Raw genomic sequence first — 8943 nt, 5'->3', positions numbered from 1 at the left:
AAATCAAAGACTTAGGCAACACTTTTCAATCAAATCTTTAATTTGTTAACCACATAACAGAAATCTCTAACAAAGGCTTAAAATGTTGGGATTTATAACTAGGCTAACCAGAAATTTTAACGACATAAAGTAGTGTACTAAATTGTTATATTTTACCTATGTAAGAAGTCAACTTGAGTACAATTCCCCTGTCTCCAAAACATGTTGTGAAACCACATTATAATATACATGTACAAGCTGTTGAAAGAATACAAAACAAATTCTTACGTTTTATAAATTTTAAAATAAGTATTCCAGGAATTATGTTGAACTACAAAACTATGTTAAATTATATGATTATGCTCAAATTGTCAGATATAAGAATTTTCACTGACTCAAAAACACTATAAAATTCTAAATGATTTAGTTGATGCTAGAATTAATAAGCTTCCGGAGTGCAGAAATTCTGTGACTAACTACCATATGTATTCCTCTTTGCCCAGAATACTAATGGAGGGAAAAAATTATAAGTCAGTGGAAATCTTAAAGTAATTTAAAAAAATATATATAAAATGTTGTTAATGTTGTTAAGCAATTCAGTTATGTACAATAAATAATGTATATTTCTTAATATTCAAATGTAAAAACCCCGAAAAAGGTCGTTAATTAATAAATAAATCACAGAATTTGAGATCTAATCATTTACACGACAAAGGTGAAAAAAACTAAAAAAAAATAATTGCCTGATTTGAACTACTGTCAACTTGTATGATATGATTTGAAATTTTCATCTCCAAAAGTATTATAGTGAATAACTTTTGGGGTACTATGCCGTGTTGCTCTACCTCCTTATTTAGCTAACTTTTCGAACAGCATTACAATCATCAGGGCAGACGTGTCTTATTTGTCGCCTTGTTTGATCCACTGCGGGTTGCTATGACAGGACCAAAGCCTTTTGGAAGCAGGGTTCAATCATCACGCATTTAAAAAAATATAATTGTAATATAAAGTAAGATTTTATTTCACAGTGGGCAGTAATTAAACAATAATTAAAATTACGAAAAAAAAACATAGAGATTAAAATTAAAATAAAATACTTTATATGTTAACCATCAGTCATCGGTTTAAGATAAAATACTTTATAAAAATACCTATGTGCGTGTGAATCAAATAAACGACGTTTTCGTATTTGCGTCGAATAATACATTCAACTTCACGGGTGTGACTGAGTTAACAAGATACGCTTTCTAGCTTACACTATAAGACGAACAGGAATACTATACGAGACGACGCACAGTGGACGGAATGAAGAAAAAACACGAATTAATTGTTTGCTGGCTAAATATTAGTGCAATATATTTTTTTTATATTATCAATGAATTATAACTATTTTTAAGTAAAAATATTAATATACTCTTTTGTAGAAACTTCTTCATTAATTGTAGTGAAAAATTCTTAATGTTTTTGTAAAATGTAGGGCTCAAAATGTTAAAACCTGCCGCTATGTGGTATTTTTGTGTTACGTAATTAATTAAAAACTCTTTTGATTTCACAGAAGTGGCATTTAATATACCCCGTTCTTTTAATGCCTCGAATAATTCTCTCCGGGGAATGCATATAGGCCTTCCTGAAAATAACAAAATTGTTCAAGGAAGGACAAAAGATGATCACAATTTATATATGACATTAAAGGTGAGACTTCAGTCTACAATACTTATATATTCATAAATGGGAACAAACGATGTTTTGTTTCTAAATGCTAATTGAAATATGCATTTTAACAGCAAAAAAATTCAAAAATAGTGTAAAATTAGATGTTAGTTCAAATCTCACACACATGATATATGGATATATAGTTTAGTAAATTAAATTAAGAAAACCTTAAGGAATGTCAGCCATAACAAACTTTTGTAAATATATCCAAACGTCACTTATTAGACAACCGTCTCTGCTCACGCGTAGGAGTGAACTGAAAAACGCGATGTCGAACATCCAACTTACGACACACTTTGCAGCGTTGCCAAACTTCCATCAAACCCTATTGACATATTTAAATTAACACATAAAATGCAGAAACTATTGTACTACACTAAAAAAAATATAAATATTAAAATAATTAACATTTGCAAAAACCACTTAATTCGCGTTTTTTTTCCATTCCGTCCAAAGTGCGACGTACTCAGATTGTCCTTCTTATACGCATGTGTTACTACGTCTACACTTATCATCTCACTTTCTCTAATGAAAATCTTCGGGAAGCAATTGAAATAATTATATTTTTTATAATAATAAAATAATTTGTGTATATTTACGAATGATATCTTATTTTATTACATCTACCAATGCATATATTGTAATGTCATTGATTCTAAGCTACCATTAATAACATTAACACATCCCTGTCGTCAAAGATATACTAGGTATACAATCAGATTTTTTAAATACAGGGTTTTGTAATAAGAGGTGTTATTTTGATATTCAATCGTAAAAGATCAATGGTTTCGTTGCTTGTGTGGTACGTAGCGCCGTCTTGTTGAAAGTAAACGTTGTCCAGATCAATACCATCCAATTCCGACCATAAAAAATCATTAATCATCTCTCGATAGCGCAATCCATTCACCGTAACTGTTGCTACAGCCTCATTTTCGAAAAAGTAAGGTCCAATGACTCCGCCGGACCATAAACCACACCAAACAGTCACACGTTGAGCATAGAGAAGCTTTTTAACAATAACTATTGGGTTTTCCGAGCCCCAGATGCGACAATTTTGCTTGTTGACGAAGCCACCGAGATGGAAATGGGCCTGATCACTCAAGATGATTTGTATTTGATTCACTCAAGTGAATTTTAATAATTTCAATGCGTTGTTGAAGCATGTATCGTTCCATTTTTATTAATGGTGTAGTTTTTACTTGTCAAATGTCAAAAAATGACAGCTTCAAAAGCAGAGGCGGATTTGCAGTCTTGGCCGCCCTAGGCCCCAGACCATGTAGCCGCCCCTTTCTCAGTACCCATCATATTGACCAGGAGTATCCAAACTTTTCAGTAAGTTCCTAGTTTAAGTAAGTTTTCAGCAAGTTTTAATTTTCCTGCCATTATCATTCATGGTTCATGGGGTGAGATTTGTCCAGGTCTTGGCGGCGGATACGTCTGCCCACCTGCTGCATGGCGGGCCGGATCGAGAGAGACTGGGTGAGGGAGGCCTTTTGACCTTTCCAGCCGGACTATCTTGACCCATCGCCTTGCACCGCAGTTGGAGGGATGTATTCATACGTATGTCACTCTTGGACACACTAATCCCCAGATTCCTACCCACCCCTCATACATTTTCCTTTTCAGAACTTCCTATCCTTCCCTTCCTTAAAAAGACCCTCCACACAGCATTACCTAAGATGACATAGGTCGTGAGGGAAAATATTTTCCTCAAAGCCTCCTGTGTGGAATTAATGTAAAAAAATACGCTTGCTAAATTCGCTAGTTCAATTACTGTATAATTGTCGATTGTCGCAGGCCGGATTGATGACATTGGCGGGCCGTTGTTTGGAGACCCCTAATATAGACTATAGACTACATAATGAATTTACTTTATTGACAACTTTTATCGAAATCGATTCAGAAATTTAGTTAACTATAATAGCTGCTAGTTTGTAATACTTTCTAAGGTTTCAAGGATTTGAATAAAACATTTAAAACAGTTTTAGGTTTAATTTATTTAACTAGTTTCAGGTTTATTCTCATACAATAATATATAAGTGTTTCACAGTTACAATTAGGGTTGCCAGATACGGGCTGGATAAAAAGTTATTATTAAGTCTCCAAACAAATAAAAGAAATCAGCACCTCTTTTAAATAAAAATCAACTTAAGGTACATATTCGAATATAATAACTAAACTTAAAATACAAATTAAAACGTTGGTAAAAAAATTCACGTAAAGCATTATCTAACATAAAAAAAAACTGAACTCAAAACAAAAATCTGGCAGTTACAATTCTCGTCTGCACTTAAGTGCAGCAAACTCATTAATTAGATCTTCGCAATCCAATTTCTTAAAAAATCTGCTTCTATGTTAAGCAAAGCAAGATTGTTCAGCCTTTGCTCCGCCATTGTTGTGCGTAAATAATTTTTTACACGTCGTAAACAAGAAAATGATCGTTCTCCAGAACAGTTACTGGCGGGAGTACACACACACACATTCGAAGAGCAATATCCACGTTTGGATAAATGGTTTGAAGATCTTCAGTTCGTAACCATTTTAACAAACTGACAGCATTGTTTCGATCCTTATTTTTCACACTGCAGTGAGCATGAAAATGGAGACATTCTTCTGAAAAATGGGCTTCTAAATCACTAGAATAAATCATTTGCAATGATTTTGCCTTTTCTTCGACTTCAGACGGGCTTAGTTTTGTCAATTGAGTAATAAAATTAAATTTATTATAAAGTGATTTGTAAGCACCCAGTCGTTTTTTTAGTTATGCTGATAAGGAATCGATTATTACTAAAAAAATAGGGATTCTGAAATTTTCGCGGCCGTTTTTTTGTTGCATCTCTTCACCTGTATTATTCTCGCCAGAAAGTAGCTTAGGCTTTCGATTGCGTCGAAAATCTCTTTCACATTCCTGTAAAAAGGACAGTTTTTTGGCTTGGTTTTCGAAATCATCGAAATTATTATGATGTCACAAATCCGAACTCCGTAGGCTACTGTAGAACAATGCTAAAAGAAATAAAAATCCTTTGCCTCTTAATCCTATTCCGACGTTCCTCCACCCCCCCCCACCCCTTTTTCATAGATTTTAACTAAAAATATATATATTTTTTTAAAGAAAATACCTTTATAATGTCACACTTTATTATTCACTCATCATCATCAGTGGAAAGTTCATAATTGGCATAAATAACATCTTATTATTGTATTATTTTATAATCTCTGATTTATTTATTTATTATAGCTCTGTGTGAACACGCTCTTAGAGCGTGTTCACACAGAGCTATAATATGCGTGGGATGGCGTATTTCGGCATATCGCTCGCCGTACATTCCAAATTGGAAAGTATGGCGAGCGATATGCTGAAATACGCCATCCCACGCATATTATAGCTCTGTGTGTGAACACGCTATTATGCATAACAATACCTAACGCGGTTCAGTCACTAGCGCAACTGAATCACGGTAGGGATTGGAAATACGCGAGCGGGCGAGCGACGGAGCATGATAGGTGAGGCGAGGGCGGCTGCGGGGCGTGGGGGCGCGCTGTGTGCTGTGTGTGAACACGCTCTTGCATATCGCTATTTCGTACGTAGAATATTTGGGTACTTAGGAAGTAATTTCTTGTTATCATCTGTGACTTTTTTTGTCACGATTGGCCGCCCCTAATATCTGGCCGCCCTAGGCCCGGGCCTACATAGGCCTAAGGGCAAATCCGCCTCTGTTCAAAAGTAAGATCTACCGAAATAGCGGGCTATTCAAAATAACACCTCTTATTGGAAAATCTTACTTTGCCATAATTCCAGCAATACTTGTCTTACATAATTTATCAGTGTGATCATTTTAAACACATATTTTAGTTAGGTGTTCAGCTGAAAGACAAAATGTCATGTCATGTTATTTTTTTTAATAAAAATCTATTTCAATTTCACTTTTGTTTTCGGTAATGAATGAATTCAAATCTTAGAAGCGGAGAATTAACCCACTTTCCGACATCCGATCGAGCCGAGACTTGCCAGATATACTCGTAGTCGATTACAATGAATTCCTATCAACTTTTGGTGGTAATCACATAATATACGCGGACATATTTGCATTTCTTTGAAATCGGATGACATTACAGTAGTTAATATACGCAATATAATAAATGTCGGTCCTACCCGATCGGCATTTGGCGAGGTTGATAGGGTTGTCGACTCCAGTTCCTGTTTTGAATTTGACAGGAGAGCTTAGTAAAAAAAAATGTCCTGTTATAGTCGATCGTTTGCATTTCGTATGTTTGTAAATTAATTTGTACGTTCCGTTTCCGTTTCAATTGAAGTATTTTTCTTTTTTAAAATGTGAAATCATCGTTTTTATTCCAGCTTTCTGCCTGAAGAATGTTTGGTAAAAAAGACTAAAGATGAGTGTTTCAGAGAATTTGAACAAGTCATCGATTTTCGAAGTTCATTTTCAAGTTCTGTGAAGGTTCTTTCTATTCAAATACTGTTATTAAATCATTATTGGCCAGTTGATTCACAAAACTGAAATAATAACAAAATTCGAATAGAACCTTCACAGAACTTGAGAATCAACTCAACAAATCAAAAACCCATCGTAAGGACGGGTTTTTTCGGAGAATTTGAACTATTCTTCAAATTTCAACATTCTATTTCGGCTTCTGTGAAAATTCCTTTCAAGTTTATTATGTCATTATAGGCTAGCTGCTTGCAATAACTGAAATAATAACAGAACTTGAAAATTAACTTTGAAATTTGATGAATTGTTCAAATTCTCAGAAACAACCCGTCTTTAGGATGGTTTCGTAGAATTTGAACAATTCATCAAATTTCAACACTAATTTGCGAGTTCTGTGAATTTCCTATTCAAGTTCTGTTATTGTATCATTCTAGGCCAATTACTTAACAGAACTGAAATAATAACAGAACTTGAAAATTAACTTTGAAATTATTCTCTGAAACAACCCGTCCATAATCATTAAGTTAGTGATATTTCTTTGGACCAACTGCATAATTCGTAATTTGAATTTTTTTTAAATGTTGCCAGTAAAATATATGGTTTATAATTAAGAGCGTAAGTATTTAAGTACCAACTTACAAAACTTACGATTTACGACAAAATTTTGGTTTTGTTTTTTTAAAAGAGATAATTTGAAATACACTTTTGGACGCGAGGTCTACTGTTAACAGGACTATTAGCTAGTTTTTCAGTTTGGTTGGTTATATTGACCTCAAATTCAAAATTAAGTTTCTCATTAAAGACGCGTAGCCACGGAGGTATGATAATAGAATATGCATTCCTATTTCCTCAATGATTTCATTTACAAGGTGATGAAAGTTGGGAAGGTTCTAGGTAAATAGGTACTAGGTATAGGTTCCTATTAATCCACCGAGTAGCCGAGCGCCATTTTGGCGCCCCGCAGCCATGGCCCCCCGCCATCTTGTCGATCACAATAAACACCAAAGGAATAATACGGAAAAAAACATTATTCCAGTCGTTAACTGCCACTGCTACTGCAATGCCGTGCGGCGGTAATGTCCGATTGGTTTGACGTAATCGGCCCGACATGATTATGATTATATAGCGAGGGGAAAAGAAACTCCATCAACTGAAAATATTATGCAGGGATGGACTTGCCCAAGTTACAAAATAAATTAGGGTTTGCCAATCATACACGGTGTCTGGAAACTCGTAGTATCTACAAGCGGGAAACCGGTGATTCTACATCACATAGGAACCCAAGTAAACTTTTTTTTAACTGAGCATTACAATTTTTTGAGTTTTAACATTTTCATTTTTATGGCTACTAAAAATCGACACCGTGTAAGTAAAAGTATGCAGTAAAAATGTACAGATATAGATATCTATACATTGTTTTCTTCGGGTATAATATATTACATCTTTGCTGGTTATATAGCACTACCCAATTGGTTTTAAACCGTTGATACATTTGCCAAAAATCTTTTAAATTCACTACAACACAATATGACAATTCAACATTTTAAAAGAGCAAGGACCATGTATTCGTTGACTCATAGGTACTCTGTATGCCAATATATATACCTACATATTGAAAATTGCGTGGAAATGGAGTGGACTTGTATTCTGGGCATGCTGATCAAAATATTAAAAGGCAAATGTAAATTGAATTATATATAAATATAGTGTACACTCCTTGCAATATCAGTGTGAAATATTGTTCTCGTGAGGGAAGTGGGAAGGGGGTGTGGCGGCTGTCGATGTCACCCGAATCATTCCGACCGCGAACGAACCCAACGAACGTGCCGAAGGTGACCGGTGCCACAACGAAAGTTCTCCACGAGTTTTTAACATTAATTAGTCAATTTGCACGACTACGCATTATGGTAAAAACCTGTTTAAATGTGAAAGGTACTGCTTTTCCTAAATTTTCCAGTACGACTTGTACAACATCTCACATCGGACAATGATCCGATATGCGTGGCCCATACTTCGAACGCCAAAGCTGACTCTATCTGAATATCATATTGCCTCATGGCTTTCAAACCTATTTTGTAATCCTGCAGGTTTAAGATTGTATAAACGATAGCCAACCTCCCATCGGTGAGGACACTAGAAGAAAATATGTACATGGAGAAAAATTATCCTGTTGAAATGACTGAATGCCAACATCCTGATAAAATATTAGTCATTCAGAATATATCGAGAACACGTGTTCTTTTCCTGATGAGGGAATGCAACAATATCAGTATGTCAATATGAATATCAGTATTTGTATGAATACGTTTTCCGCCGTCCTCATAAAATATTCGCTTTTGACTGACACATTGTTAGGAACTCCTTTAATTCATTTTTTTCAGTTCTGCAGTTCCATTTTTAGCAAGAAAACGAATAATTTGACCAGATTTTTAATAAATTAACAGAGCTTCATATCAGTAAAAATTCTCCGTGTAGGATTTAAGAAAATTAAAAAAGTGCCTTTCCACGCTAAGGGAATGTTAATACAACTTAGCCTCGTATATTGCTCTTTTGATATTTCTCAAAAAAAATCCCAGAAAATGTTATCAGAATAATGGGGAATTCCAATAAATTTTTTTACTATGAATGTTCACCTTCTAACTTAAGTTTGTTTCAAAAATTTCGTATTTAAAATCTTTTTCAAAGCCCGCCACAACGATCTTTTTCAAATCTGACTGTGTACTCGTGAAGTCACACGTACCTAAAAAATTTAGCAAAATATGAATTCTTTTGAAATAAATTATAAGCCGCACAAGTGACC

Source organism: Hesperophylax consimilis, chromosome 26, assembly GCF_061612785.1.
Source record: "Hesperophylax consimilis isolate HC1 chromosome 26, BYU_Hcon_1.0, whole genome shotgun sequence".
Taxonomy (NCBI): Eukaryota; Metazoa; Arthropoda; class Insecta; order Trichoptera; family Limnephilidae; genus Hesperophylax; species Hesperophylax consimilis.
This window is presented reverse-complemented; position numbering follows the sequence as displayed.